Source organism: Cervus canadensis, chromosome 16, assembly GCF_019320065.1.
Source record: "Cervus canadensis isolate Bull #8, Minnesota chromosome 16, ASM1932006v1, whole genome shotgun sequence".
In the NCBI taxonomy this organism is placed as follows: Eukaryota; Metazoa; Chordata; class Mammalia; order Artiodactyla; family Cervidae; genus Cervus; species Cervus canadensis.
The window spans coordinates 59,301,293-59,317,823 of NC_057401.1; positions in this window are offsets into that span (position 1 = coordinate 59,301,293).

Here is a 16,531-nt window from a genome sequence, read left to right on the forward strand (position 1 = left end):
TGTTGTCTCTCATCACTGATGTGACTAGAGTGCAGTCAGGAATGTACCAAATGCACTTGCCAACCTGGGAATTAGAAGAACACAACCTGTTTATGATCATTTTTGTGGGGTTTTGCATCAGTTCAAGAGGGTGCTGGGAGTATCTGGGGTCCCTGTGGAGGGCTAAAGGGTGTCATCCCCTCCATGAAACACAGTTGACTTTGAACCAATCCCAGGATCACTGTGAGATGATTACTAACAAGGAAAATGTTGATGGAACATTTCCCAAGAAAGCTCCCAGGAAATGAAGAATTGTTTGTAGACATTAAAGTGAATTTTTAACCTAAATTATTTAAGTTAGTGATCTGTCTGCTTTGCCATCGAAAGATGAAGTCTTCTTTGAATCAATGATCATGCATTCATTTACCATCTAGTTAGTGTCTTCTCTCTCCTCTTGGCCACTCAAAACCCTTAAAGGAAAAAGGGCAGTGAAGGAGGCAATTGTCAGTCACACTTGGGGCTGAGTTATCCCAGCCTTGCCTGTCCCATTGCATCACACAAAGAAATTGGGTGAGCTTCTAGGAAGTTATTTCCAAAAATAACAATATTGAAATTTGACCTGTACCTCTTGTACTCTTGCATTTTTTGAGAGTTAGTACACCAGAGTGGCAAAGAACTCTAGTAATTTTTTTCCTTAATCCCACATATGAAGTAGCTACATTTCTCCCATAAGATTAATGAGGTAAGTTCATGTAAAGGTTATGTATTCAGCTAAAACCTGGCAGGAAAATTGGGAACACATTTAACATGATTTGTCATTAAAAATTACACCCTGTCTGCTTTTTTGATTGCTGGATCCTGATTGTTGAGTTGCTTGCCAAGGAGCAGAACTCAAGTGCTTTGAGAAAAATTCTAAAAACAAGAAAAGAAAAAGAAAGTAATCTGATAATTGAATGAGTAGAAATGGGAATATAAAGATATGACAACTTTAGTAGCTATTTAACATACACAAAATCATGTAAACAGATAAGATATAAACTATTATTGCCACTGAAATAATTATGTGTATGTGTTACATCACTTCGGTCATGTTCGACTGTGTGACTATAGCCTGCCGGGCTCCTCTGTCCATGGGATTCTCCAGGCAAGCATACTGGAGTGGGAGGCCATGCCCTCCTCCAGGAATCTTCCCGACCCAGGAATCAAACTTGCGTCTCTTATTTCCTGCATTGGCAGGTGGGTTCTTTACCGCTAGTGCCACCTGGAAAGTAATTAATACATGTAAATAAATAGATTATTGCATCAATAGATAGTGCATTATACAAAGAGCTCTCCAGTAAAGTATCTATGTGGTTGCAAAATTATTGTAATACTAATGAGTCATATTTGTGTTTCAAATTTTATAGTTAATCTAATGAGCGATAATGTAAAGCAACTTAAACTAGGGAAGAGAGAAAAACTAAGATGCTGTTATAGATTGCTGAGATCTCCATTGCCATGTTTTCATTACCACTGACACACACGGGATTCTAAGCAACCTAGGGAAGAGCTGAGGTGCCCAGTGCTGTGAGCATTTCTCCCCAGGCTTCTGCTTAAGGACAATAGACCAGTATCGTACCATTTGTTGAAAGTGCAGTAACCTTGTTCACCATCATTCTGAAGCACTGTCTAAGGGGAGACCCAGTGGAACACCTCTTGAGTGGAAACAGTTACATATAACCATTGTGTCATGAAGGCTGAACATCAGTTTTCAAAATCTTCATTTGGCTGGAGCCCCAATCCATTTATTGACTAGCAAATAAAAAGTGGCTATGCTTATAATAAGTGGTTGAAAATAATGTTTGATTTTTTATTAAAAAACCAACATGCAGTTAAGAAGACAGGACCAGTGACAGCTGAGAGACAGTAACTTTAAGCCATGAAGTTTGGGGCCCCTGTTACAGTGGCCACAGGGAAACCTAACACCTCCTGCTCCCTGAAGTTTGCGCCGGAGAGGGTCACTGTGGTCCACTAGGGCCCCAGGGGAAACAGTCCTCCCCGGCTGGAAGGGACCTGCCAAATGCAAGCATGGACTGTTCTGAAGGAAAGCAAGAGGGGCAGGAAAGGAAAAGGTTGTCATCCATCAACATGTACAAGTAGGAAGGTGTGCTTGGGAAATAGGAATGGAGGAAAGCAAAAGAGAAAAACAAAGCCTTAAAGTTGAAGAATAAGCCTACACAGTCATATGTCAGATACGGTGCCTAGAAAATATTCCTTTTTGTTATCCAACAGCCAAGGAAGAAAATGGGGAAAATCAGAATTTTTATTGGACTAAACTCACAGATATTTTCTTACTTCCATATTTTTAAATTATTATACCTCACCTCTGGGAAAACTTTCTAGAAATTATGCATAAAGGATTGTTTTCTATGACTTTGTTATCATAAAAGATCAGTTAACCTAAACTCGAGAACATGTCAAATATTATTAAAGAATAAAGCAGATTTTGCTCATTATATTATGCTTAGACTATTATCCTATACTGAGCACAGCCTCTTAGTATTTCACTGTGGTTTTTTTGTTTTGTTTTGTTTTTGTTGTTTTTTACAAATTAACCTAAATAGAAATCATCTTGATGATGGTCTCTTTGGCCTGAACTTGTAGTTGGGAATCTCTTCTCTAATTCCGGTTTCTAATTCTAACTCCCCTCTCTCATTAACATGCAAAGTGAAGGAGTTCACAGCCATGTCCTGTCCTCAAATCCTATCCATTTCTAATCTTCATTTGGCTGGAGCCCCAATCCATTTATTGACTAGCAAATAAAAAGTGGCTATGCTTATAATATCCAAATCCAATCCTATCCAAGGAAGGTAGAGCTTCCTTGCTTGACCTGCATCATGCTTCTGACTCCAGAGATGTTGAGAGGATAAAGCGATCATGCATGCAAGAATCCTGGAGCTTCTCAGAAGTAAACTAACTTGCCTACTTAGAAGGTTTATTGAGGGGATAAAGAGAACTCAAATTTCTGTGAAGTGTTGCTAGCATCTCCAAAGAAAGGAGGTGCGTATATTCAGTTACTCTCATCCTGTGTATTAATATGCAGGAAAGTTCAGTTCAAGTATATCTATTTTTATTTTGAAGTGATGAGAAAAGTACTTCCCCTCTTAGATACGCAGTTCATCTTGTGGTTGTGCCAAATAAGTTAATCCTCCAGTTACTGATATTGTTACATTTCCATTTGAAATAGAGATGGCAAAACAGGCTTTAGCTGTGGATTTGATAGCACTGCTTTCAGAATTTGTCAGTGATATCCACCTACAAATAAAAACCTGGTAAAGCATGTTAACTAAAAAGATGCACGACTTGAGAGTTGTAAGTTAAGTTTTATTGGGGGCAAAATGAGGACTGCAGCCTGGGAGAGAGCCCCTCAGATAGCTCTTAGAGACTGCTCCAAAGAGGCACTCAGAGAAGGTCAACATAAAAGACTTTGGAGAAGGGGGAGTTCAAAGCAATCAAGCCCTTACTTTACTAAGGTTTCTGCTAGTCACAAGGATATGATGTCATTATGAAGAAATTTAGTTCTTTTCTAGATATGAGGAAATGCAAGGATTGGCATCATGAAACCAGTTCCTGAGATTATCTAACCCTCTAGATGTCTGTTCCACCCGATTCCCCGGAGCACAGAGTGCCTCATTCCACCCTGAACTCCTTCCAGGGTTGGTGAAGGTCCACAGCTGCAGCAGAGCAGGGCTCAGCCTCTACAGATGGCAAATATCCTTGGTGTTCAGTCGCTGGCAATGCTCTTGGTAAGCGCCAATTTTTAGTTGGCAGCCAAGTGCCGATTTGTAGTTGACAAGCAGATGCTCATTGTTTTTTAAAAATGTCACCAGTGTGCCCTCTTGGAGTCCTCCTCTTGGTGATGTGGGGCATCTGTATTGCACTGGCCACTGGCCATCCATCCAGTTCAGTTCAGTTGCTCAGTTGTGTCCAACTCTTTGCGACCCCATGGACTGCAGCATGCCAGGCTTCCCGGTCCATCACCAACTCCTGGAGCCTACTCAAACTCATGTCCATTGAGTCGTGATGCCTCCAACCGTCTCATCCCCTGTGTCCACTTCTCCTCCCACCTTCAATCTTTCCCAGAATCAGGGTCTTTTCCAATGAATCAGTTCTTCATATCAGGTAGCCAAAATATTGGAGTTTCAGCTTCAGCATCAGCCATCCATCCACTCCCAAGGAATCACCTTGTTTCAGGTAGATGCAGCTTTCTCTTTGGCCTCTGGGTCACATCCCAATCTGACTCCAGTTTGATTCCTAGTCCTTGGCTATATCTGGATCATTTGCATCCTAATAGCGACAGCTCTGCTTATCTAATATTTTTCTTTTCATTCAGCCATCCCTCCTGTGCATGGTCCAATGTCCTGCCTGGCCTCTGAGCATGGCAGGAAACACTCAGTCTCCCTCCCAAGTGGCCAGTGGTGCATCCAGTTACTGGGTTCCATGACTGCCTATCTGATCTAGCTTGAACAAACCCCATCACCTATTATCATTCAGGTGACACAGGGCGGCCTGACCCAGCCCAGCCCGTGGTCCTCGTGGGCACACTCCATCTGTTGGTTGAACATTGGCTTCAGGATTATCCAGGCAGCAGCCAACGCCTTGTTTTAAATAGCTTGAGAGATTTATTATAAGAACAAGAGGGGCGCTAAGTGATAAACAACTTGCCGGCCAACGCAGGAAACATAAGAGACGCAAGTTCGATCACTGCCTTGGGAAGATCCCCTGATAGAGGGCATGGCAATACATTTCAATATTCATGCCTGAAGAATCTCATGGACAGATGATCCTGGCTGGCTACAGTCCATGGGGTCACAAAGAGTCAGACACGACGAAGATACTATGACTTGGAAATATGTTTAATAGACAATGACAGGAACACATCAGCTCAGTTCAGTTCATTTCAGTGGCTCAGTCATGTCTGACTCTTTGCGACTCCATGAATTGCAGCACTCCAGGCCTCCCTGTCCATCACCAACTCCCGGAGTTTACTCAAACTTATGCCCATTGAGTCGGTGATGCCATCCAGCCATCTTGTCCTCTGTCATCCCCCTCTCCTCCTGCCCTCAATCCCTCCCAGCATCAGGGTATTTTCCAATGAATCAACTCTTCGCGTGAGGTGGCCAAAGTACTGGAGTTTCAGCTTCAGCATCAGTCCTTCCAATGAACACCCAGGACTGATCTCCTTCAGGATGGACTGGTTGGATCTCCTTGCAGTCCAAGGGACTCTCAAGAGTCTTCTCCAACACCACAGCTCAAAAGCATCAATTCTTTGGTGCTCAGCTTTCTTCACAGTCCAACTCTCACATCCATACATGACCACTGGAAAATCCATAGCCTTGACCAGATGGACCTTTGTTGGCAAAGTAATGTCTCTGCTTTTTAATATGCTATCTAAGTTGGTCATAACTTTCCTACCAAGGAGTAAGCGTCTTTTAATTTCATGGTTGCAATCACCATCTGCAGTGATTTTGGAGCCCAAAAAAATAAAGTCTGACACTGTTTCCACTGTCTCCCCATCTATTTCCCATGAGGTGATGGGACCAGATGCCATGATCTTAGTTTTCTGAATGTTGAGCTTTAAGCCAACTTTCTCACTCTCCTCTTTCACTTTCATCAAGAGGCTTTTTAGTTCCTCTTCACTTTCTGCCATAAGGGTGGTGTCATCTGCATATCTGAGGTTATTGATATTTCTCCCAGCAATCTTGATTCCAGCTTGTGCTTCTTCCAGCCCAGCATTTCTCATGATGTACTCTGAATATAAGTTAAATAAGCAGGGTGACAATATACAGAAGAACTGTACAAAAAAGACCTTCATGACCCAGATAATCACAATGGTGTGATCACTCACCTAGAGCCAGATATCCTGGAATGTGAAGTCAAGTGGGCCTTACGAACAAAGCTAGTGGAGGTGATGGAATTCCAGTTGAGCTATTTCAAATCCTGAAAGATGATGCTGTGAAAGTGTTGCACTCAATAGGTCAGGAAATTTGGAAAACTCAGCAGTGGACACAGGACTGGAAAAGGTAAGGTTTCATTCCAATCCCTAAGCAAGGCAACGCCAAAGAATGCTCAAACTACTGCACAATTGCACTAATCTCACACGCTAGTAAAGTAATGCTCAAAATTCTCCAAGCCAGGCTTAAGCAATACGTGAACTGAGAACTTCCAGATACTCAAGCTGGATTTAGAAAAGGCAGAGGAACCAGAGATCAAATTGCCAATATCTGCTGGATCGTTGAAAATGCAAGAGAATTCCAGAAAAACATCTATTTCTGCTTTATTGACTACGTGAAAGCCTTCGACTGTGTGGATCACAATAAACTGTGGAAAATTCTGAAAGAGATTGGAATATCAGACCACCTGACCTGCCTCTTGAGAAACGTGTATGCAGGTTAGGAAGCAACAGTTAGAATTGGACATGGAACAACAGACTGGTTCCAAATAGGAAAAGGAGTACCTCAGGAACTCATAGTTCAATTCAATTCCATTCAGTTCAGCTGCTCAGTCATGTCTGACTCTGTGACTCCATGGACAGGCTCCTCTATCCATGGAATTTTCCAGGCAAGAATGCTAGAGTGAGGTGCCAGTTCCTCCTCCAGGGGATTTCCCAAACCAGGGATTGAACCCAGGGACGCAGGTCTCTTGCATCACCTGCATTGACAAGCAGGTTCTTTGCAAATGGTGCCACCTGGGAAGCCCCCCAAAATGTCAGTGGTAGAATAAAAAAGAGGTGAAAGCAGACAGATCTTGGTTCTGACTCACATCTGCAACATTCCAGCTGGTGGGCATGAGCTAGCTGCTTAAACTATAAGTGTTTTCATTTCTGACTTGTAAATTGCTCATGGTGGCGGCAGTTTAGTTGCTGAGTCACGTCTAACTCTTGAGACACCATGGACTGTAGCGCACCAGGCTCCTCTCCATGGGATTCCCCAGGCAAGAAAACTGGAGTGGGTTGTCATTTCCTTCTCCAGGGGATCTTCCTGACCGGGAATCGAACCTGGATCTCTTGCATTGCAGATAGATTCCTTACCAACAGAGCCATCAGGAAAGCTCTATAAACTGCATATAATAACATCTGATTTAGATTGTTCTTATAAGAACTAAGTGAGGTGAGATACATAAAAGACTTAAGCAAGCCTTCAGCAATGGCCTTATTTTCCTTACTATTTTAGTGGTCAGGTATATACTTTTCATTCCAGCTGAGCTATTTCAACACCTAAAAGATGATGCTGTAAATGTGCTGCACTCAATATGCCAGTAAATTGGAAAACTCAGCAGTGGCCACAAGACTGGAAAAGGTCAGTTTTCATTCTAATCCCAAAGAAAGGCAATGCCAAGAATGTTCAAACTACCACACAATTGTACTCATCTCACATCCTAGCAGAGTAATGCTCAAAATTCTCCAAGCCAGGATCCAATAGTACATAAATCAAGAACTTCCATATATTCAAGCTGGGTTTAGAAAAGGCAGAGGAACCAGAGATCAAGTTGCCAACCTCTGCTGGATTGTAGAAAAAGCAAGAGTTCCAGAAAAACATCTATTTCTGCTTTATTGATTACGCCAAAGCTTCTAACTGTGTGGATCACAACAAACTGTGGAAAATTCTTCAAGAGATGGGAATACCAGACCACCTGACCTGCCTCCTGAGAAATCCATATGCAGGTGAAGAACCAATAGTTAGAACTAGACATGGAACAACAGACTGTTCCCAAATTGGGAAAGGATTATGTCAAGACTGCATATTGTCACTTTAATTAATATGAAGAGAACATCATGGGAAATGCCTAGCTGGACGAAGCATAAGCCAGGATCAAGAGTTTTGGGAGAAATATCAATAACCTCAGATACGCAGATGGCACCACCCTTATGGCAGAAAGCAAAGAGTAACTAAAGAGACTCTTGATAAAGTGAAAAAGGAGAGTGGAAAATCTGGCTTAAAACTCAACATTCAAAAAACAAAGATTATGGTATCTGGTCTCATCACTTCGTGGTAAATACACAGGGAAAAAATGGAAATTTTCAATTCAGTTCAGTTGCTCAGTCCTGTCTGACTCTGCTACCTCATGGACTACAGCACACCCAGCTTCTTTGTCCATTACGAACTCCCAGAGCCTATTCAAACTCACGTCCATCGTGTCAGTGATTCCATCCAACCATCTCATCCTCTGTCCATCCTCTGTCGTCCCCTTCTCTGATCCCTTAAGATATGCAAATATAACCTCAAATATGCAGATGACACCACCCTTATGGCAGAAAGTGAAGAGGAACTAAAAAGCCTCTTTATGAAAGTGAAAGAGGAGAGTGAGAAAGTTGGCTTAAAGCTTAACATTCAGAAAACTAAGATCATGGCATCTGGTCCTATCGCTTCATGGGAAATAGATGGGGAAACAGTGGAAACTGTGGCTGACTTTATTTTTGGGGGCTCCAAAATCACTGCAGATGGTGATTGCAGCCATGAAATTAAAAGATGCTTACTCCTTGGAAGGAAAGTTATGACCAACTTAGATAGCATATTAAAAAGCAGAGACATTACTTTGCCAACAAAGGTCCGTCTAGTCAAGGCTATGGTTTTTCCAGTGGTCATGTATGGATGTGAGAGTTGGACTGTGAAGAAAGCTGAGCACTGAAGAACTGATGCTTTTGAACTGTGGTGTTGGAGAAGACTCTTGAGAGTCCCTTGGACTGCAAGGAGATCCAACCAGTCCATCCTAAAGGAGACCAGTCCTGGGTGTTCATTGGAAGGACTGATGCTGAAGCTGAAATGCCAATACTTTGGCCACCTCATGGGAAGAACTGACTCATTTGAAAAGACCCTGATGCTGGGAAAGATCGAAGGTGGGAGGAGAAGGGGACACAGAGGATGAGATGGTTGGATGGCATCACCAACTCGATGGACATGGGTTTGGGTAGACTCTGGGAGTTGGTGATGGACAGGGAGGACTGGCGTGCTGCGGTTCATGGGGTCGCAAAGAGTCGGACACGACTGAGCAACTGAACTGAACTGAACTTTCCTCGTTCATTTTCATCAAGAGGCTCTTTAGTTCTTCCTCGCTTTCTGCCCTAAGGGTGGCATCACCTACGTATCTGAGTTTATTGATATTTCTCCAGGCAATCTTTCTTCCAGCTTGTGCTTCATCTGCTTAACATTTCTCATGATGTACTATGCATATAAGTTAAATAAGCAGGGTGACAATATACTACCTTGACATACTCCTTTCCCAATTTGGAACTAGTCTGTTGTTCTATGTCCAGTTCTAACTGTTACTTCTTGACCTGCATACAGATCTCTCAGGAGGCAGGTCAGGTGGCCTGGTATTCCCATCTCTTTCAGAATTTTCCACAGTTTATTGTGATCCATACAGTCAAAACCTTTGGCGTAGTCAATAATGTGAAAGTAGATGTTTTTCTGGACCTCTCCTGCTTTTTCTGTGATCCTGCAAATGTTGGCAGTTTTATCTTTGGTTCCTCTGCCTTTTCTAAATTCAGCTTGAAAATATGGGAATTCATGGTTTATGTACTGTTGAAGCCTGGTTTGGAGAATTTTGAGCATTACTTTACTAGCGTGTAAGATGAGTTCAATTGTGCCATAGTTTGAGCATTCCTTGGCATTACCTTTCTTTGGGATTGGAAACAAAACTGACCTTTTCCAGTCCTGTGGTCATTGCTGAGTCTTCCAAATTTGCTGGAATATTGACTGCAGCACTTTCACAGCATCATCTTTCAGGATTTGAAATAGCTCAACTGGAATTCCATCACCTCCACTAGCTTTGTTTGTAGTGATGCTTCCTGAGGCCCAGCTGACTTCGCATTCCAGGATGTCTGGCTCTGGGTGAGTGATCACACCATCATTGTTATCTGGTTCATGAAGATCTTTTTGTACAGTTCTTCTGTGTGTTCTTGCCAGCTTTTCTTCCTTTTTTTTTTTCTCTTTTCTATACAAAAATTTTTTTTCCATTTATTTTTATTAGTTGGAGGCTAATTACTTTACAATATTGTAGTGGTTTTTGTCATACATTGACATGAATCAGCCATGGATTTACATGTATTCTCCATCCCGATCCCCCCTCCCACCTCCCTCTCCACCCGACTCCTCTGGGTCTTCCCAGTGCACCAGGCCCGAGCACTTGTCTCACGCATCCCACCTGGGCTGGTGATCTGTTTCACCTTAGATAATATACATGTTCCGATGCTGTTCTCTCGAAACATCCCACCCTCGCCTTCTCCCACAGAGTCCAAAAGTCTGTTCTGTACATCTGTGTCTCTTTTTCTGTTTTGCATATAGGGTTATCATTACCATCTTTCTAAATTCTATATATATGTGTTAGTATACTGTATTGGTCTTTATCTTTCTGGCTTACTTCACTCTGTATAATGGGCTCCAGTTTCATCCATCTCATTAGAACTGATTCAAATGAATTCTTTTTAATGGCTGAGTAATATTCCGTGGTGTATATGTGCCACAGCTTCCTTATCCATTCGTCTGCTGATGGGCATCTAGGTTGCTTCCATGTCCTGGCTATTATAAACAGTGCTGCGATGAACATTGGGGTGCACGTGTCTCTTTCAGATCTGGTTTCCTCGGTGTGTATGCCCAGGAGTGGGATTGCTGGCTCATATTCTTGCCAGCTTTTCTTAATATCCTCTGCTTCTGTTAAGTCCATACCATTTCTGTCCTTTATTGTGGTCATCTTTGCATGAAATGATTCCTTGGTATCTCCAATTTTCTTGAAGAGATCTCTAGTCTTCCTGATTCTGTTGTTTTCCTCTATTTCTCTGCATTGATCACTGAAGAAGGCTTTCTTCTCTCTCCTTGCTATTCTTTGGAACTCTGCATTCAAATGGATATACCTTTCCTTTTCTACTTTGCTTTTCGCTTCTCTTTTCTCAGCTACTTGAAAGTCCTCATCAGACAACCATTTTGCCTTTTTGCATTTCTTTTCCTTGGCGACGGTCTTGATCACTGCCTCCTGTACAATGTCATGAATGCCCGTCCATAGCTCATCAGGCACTCTGTCTACAAGACCTAATCCCTTGAATCTATTTCTCACTTCCACCATATAATCATAAGTGTTTTGATTTAGGTCATACCTGAATGGTCTAGTGGTTTTCCCTACTTTCTTCAATTTAGTTCTGAATTTGGCAATAAGGAGTTCATGATCTGACCCACAGTCAGCTCCTGGTCTTGTTTGTGCTGACTGTATAGAGCTTCTCCATCTTTGGCTGCAAAGAATACAACCAATCTGATTTCAGTGTTGACCATCTGGTGATGTCCATGTGTAGAGTCTTCCTTTGTGTTGTTGGAAGAGGGTGTTTGCTATGACCAGTACGTTCTCTTGGCAAAACTATGTTAGCCTTTGACCTGGTTTCCCTTGTCGCTCTGTTCGTAAAATTGCCTGCAATGAGGGCTACCTGTGTTTAATCTCTGGGTTGGAAAGATCCCCTGGAGAAGGGAAAGGCTACCCACTCCAGTATTCTGGCCTGGACAATTTCATGGACCATATAGTCCATGGGGTTGCAAAGAGTCAGACACAACTGATCATGCTTAAATGGAAACTTTGATAGACTTTATTATCTTGGACTCCGAATCACTGCAGATCGTGACTGCAGCCATGAAATTAAAAGTCACTTGCTCCTTGGGCATAAAGCTATAACCAACTTAGCATATTAAAAAGCAGAGGCATTACTTTGCTGACAAAAGTTCATCTAGTCAAAGCTATGGTCTTTCCAGTAGTCATGTATGGATGTGAGAGTTGAACTATAAAGAAAGCTGAGCACTGATGCTTTTGAACTGTGGTGTTGAAGAAGACTCTTGAGAGTTCCTTGGACTGCAAGTAGATCAAACCAGTTAATCCTAAAGGAAATCAGTCCTGAATATTCACTGGAGGGACTGATGCTGAACCTGAAGCTCCAAAATTTTAGCCACCTGATGGGAAGAGCTGACTCATTGGAAAAGACCTTGATGCTGGGAAAGATTGAAAGCAAGAGGAGAAGGGGACAACAGAGGATGAGATGGTTGGATGTCATCACTGACTTGTTGGATATGAATTTGAGCAAGCTCTTGGAGTTGGTGATGGACAGGGAAGCCTGGCGTGCTTTAGTCCATGGGGTCACAAAGAGTTGGACATGATTGAGCAACTGAACTGATACTTTTCATTCAAATTATATTCATTGTCTTTCTGTCCACATCATTCCTATTATATTGTTAAAATTCTTTGAAAACAATGTCTATAGCTTGCTCACCATTTTTATCTGCCTAAATATGAGCTGATGCTTTTTACATGAATGTATGTTTGTAACACGGTATGAAGTGATGATAGACAGCCTTTTTACTTAATGACGAGGTGAATCAAGACCCACCCATGCCCTTCTAAGAAGATCCATTTCTGACTTAGGACCATGAGACTTTAATATACGAAGTCCTGTCCTGGGAGCTCCCTGGTGAGAATGGTCAGTATTATCTGTCTGTACCATAGGAGCTTTATTTCTTTCATCATCACCTAATGAAAGGGTGATTATTCCAAGTTTGAGGGTTTTAATGGGTTCAAATACCTCTCTCGGATTTTTTTCTTTCCTGGAAGCTAAAACTATTTGTTTTGGACTCATCATCCAGAATCCCAAATTGAGAGTTTCCATCCATCAATTACCACATATGATGAGGGTGGGCATAAACACAAGGGTATACGACTGACAGAGGATGCACAGTTGAGACCTTAAAGTTTTGATAAAATGGGGTTGATCACTGGCACACAGCACGTCCCCAAATCAGGAGCCATGTCCCTGTGAACACCACTGCCCCAAACTCACTGACTTAAACAATAATCATTGTTTCACACTCATGTGTTTGGACATCGCTGATGGAGGCTGGGTGCAGCTATTTCCTTTGGGTTTGACTCACGTCTGTTCCAAACATGTTCTTCCTGGGCACAGGCTATGGGAGTAGTAAATATCTAGGGATGCATTTTTCATGGCAAATGATATTTTCTTGCATCATTTCTAGAAACATCCCACTGGCCCAAATGAGTCCCATGGCACCAAATCAAGGTCCTGGGAAACATCTGCCATATTAATACACACCATGTTAATCCTTTGTGTCTAACCAACAAAAAAATATCACAGATCAGTGTAAGTGGAACACTGAAGTTGGAAGGGGTAAGAAGTGTGAACATTTCTGAACAACAGTCTCCTTGACCACTTTCCCAGAGATTCTAATGACTTGCTCAAATGCTCAACTTTGAGCATCAGGAAATGAAAGAAAAATGACTATAAACCAAAGGGCTACTTTCTTTAGAGAGGAAGAATGTCTGTGGCAAAGTCAAGCTATAGTCTTACCCCTTGGTTTGTTTTTTCATATATCTTGAAGACATTCTCAATTCTATTCTTTATAATGTAAGGAAGCTATAATTCCATATGATCTCTATTCTTTTCCATTTATATTTTTAACTCCTTTCTTTTAAATTTGAAAAAGATGATAATGTTAAATAGACTTGAGGTTTAAGTAAGGAGATTAGTTCTTTGGTAGCTGAATATTGAAGCAAATCCATCTGAATCTTGATTGAGACATTCTGAAGGAGAGTAGGGAGTTGTGTACCACAAGGTTGGATTAATGTAAATTGATTTGTCCAAGGTTATTTGTTTAGATAATGGAGGTAATAGAAGGAGGGCCCAAGGTCTTGGGGAACTGATGCTCTGAGACGTCCCATCCTGTCATCATGTTCAAAGCAGGTTCACATCAGGGCAACTCCATTTAGGCAGGGAAAATTCAATTAGGATCATTCTGTGGACTGAAGGCTCCCAGAGGGATTGGGGAAGAAATATGGGGCTCTCATTGTCTTAAGCTATATGCTAACAAACAATGGTTTGGACCCTGTTTTGGGATCATGGCTATGTGTGTGTGTGTTTTCTGTAATGTTAATATGATACTGCTAATTAATCAAAGTGGACTGTAATTTTGTCATCTGTCTCATCATATTTTTGCATGTATCTCTTCCTAGTTAGAAAATGTCATGGATTATGATTTCACCGTGAGTTCTTCTTTTAGCCTCTCTTGTTATACAGATCCCTTTTTCCTTGAACTGAGATTTAGGTCAAATCCTGTTGCCCCAAACCTAATGATGTACTTAGAAGTCTATTATAATTGTGTGGTGCTGACATGGATGAGAGTCCTGCTCTGTAATGTGATAACTGCAGAAGTATTTTACTAGACACACACAGTCACACATGCATTATCAATCATAATGTGAGAAATTTTAAATATACAAGTGTATTTTCTTATAAGGCATTTCCTTGCAAAAGGAAATAAGACAAACAGATGGCCAAGAGGCACATGAAAAAAGATGTTTAACATCACTAATTATTAGAGAAATGCAGATCAATCCATGTACCCTAAAATATTTTCAGCAAGTAAATAAAATAAGAAAGCTTGAAGAGTGAAGCAAGTTTTTTCCCTGTAAGCCTTGGTTTGAGAGACCACAGTAATTATTTTGTTTGTTTGTTTGTTTTGTTTTCCCTTCTGGGGTAAGGAATGGAATCATTGATTGAAACTTCACAAGTAAATAGAAACTTTAACAAGTACTGTTCAGGAGTCTTTTCATTTAGCTATTTTGGCTCACCTAAGCTACAATAAAATAATACTGAGTGACAATCTGAGACTCACTTTAAGAGAAATGAGTCATGTAGAAGATCAAAATGCTTTCACCATGGTTATTGAGATGGAGGAACTGGAGTGCTCAGGATCTGCTCTGGCCGGGATGCCCCAGCCCTTAATGTGAAGCAGCGACTGTTGCCCCAGGGCAGATGCCTACCCCCGAGGACCATTCCTGGTCATTTCAAGAGGTTTCAACCTTGGGTGATCCAGCCCTCTTCTGTGTCCCCTGTCCTTCATTCAAGTAGATCAAAACCAAGCTCAGAGTGCACTTGTGTGGTTAAGTTCAAGCAGGAGGCATAGTCCATCAGCAACCCTGAATATTTGTAAGCTATTTCCAAGGACCAAATGTAAAAAAATCCAAGAGATATAAAGATTAAAATTACAGAAATGTTCAAGAATGATCAGAGCCATCACTAGCACTGCTCCAAGAAGTGTCTAGGCGAAGCTTCCCTTATACCAGAAGTATCTCCCTTTCCAGAATTTCTCTTTGACTGAAAGGGAAGGGACATGATCATTGTCAATTCCAAGGCAGCAAGGGAAATGATCATATTTTTGCCAAAAGCAGGAAAAAAAAAATCTATCCTTCAGCCGCTTATCATCTACTGTAATTTGCTGTCAACTGTCAAATACAAATATAGATCGACTCCTCCTAAACTGTGATAATGACAAAACCCACTAGCCATCCTGCACAAGGCATGCACCCCATGACACTTTGTGCATGTGTGTGTGTGTGTGTGTGTGTGTGTGTGTGTGTTTGCAGGGTTCTGTCTCACTCTGCTCTGGAATCATGACTCTGGCCACTGTGCACAGAGTGTGCTGTCCCTGACACTAGCAGCTGCCCGTGCACATCAGGAATTCTTGGCAACATCCCCCTTGAGGGCCTGCTTCCCCCTCCTCATGACACAGAGGAAAGGGAATTCGGCAGGACAACCTGTTTCTAAACACCTCCCTTAATTCCTCACCTGTAAGAACTCATGGGTCATGAGAACGTGCTAAAGCCCTGAGGGCAACTGGTAATATTTACAGCACTCTGCTTACTGCATCTCTGCAATTTAAAACTGTCTGTATATATGATTTGATCATCATTAACTCAATGGACATGAGTTTGGGCAAGCTTCGGGAGTTGGTGATGGACAGGGAAGCCTGGTGTCCTGCAGTCCATCGGCTTGCAAAGAGTCAGACATGACTGAGCGACTGAACTGAACTGATAGATATGATTCTGCTTATGTTCAATGCTGGACACGGCCTGATCTCTGGTCTTGACTCTTCTTGGCCATGGTATCCTTCTTCAAATCCCCAAAACACAATAATTTGCATATCCCTTTCTGGAAGGAGCTTGGTCTTATTCTGCAAATCTTTTGGTTTAGTTCCCCTATTGAAGTTCCTTAGCAACGTCTTGATTCATTGACTATAGGATGAATACACACTCAATAGCATATTGTAACAGTGGAGCTAACTAGACTGGGTAATGAACTAGAGGAGGTAGAAGTAGATAGTAGGATTAAAGATAATTCCCAGAATACCACCTTGAGCAGTGGAGTGGGTGGCAATACAATTGACTGAGATGAAGAAGAATATAGCATTGCTTTTCCTAAAGCCTGAGGTATTCAAGGAGTAGGAGGATAAAAACCAGAGGGAGCTATATGGAGAGGATTCCAAATGGGGTTTGAACGTAAAAGTATAGCACAGAAACTCAGCAAGTGTTCTTCCTCTTTCTTGATCACCTAAGTTCAAATATGCAGATCTTTGACTAGGGAACTTGTACAGAAGTTCACATTTCCTAAGGACCAATGTTCAACATTACAAACAGCTGTTGTTCAGTCACTAAGTCCTGTCCAACTCTTTCTTATGGACTGCAGGATGCCAGG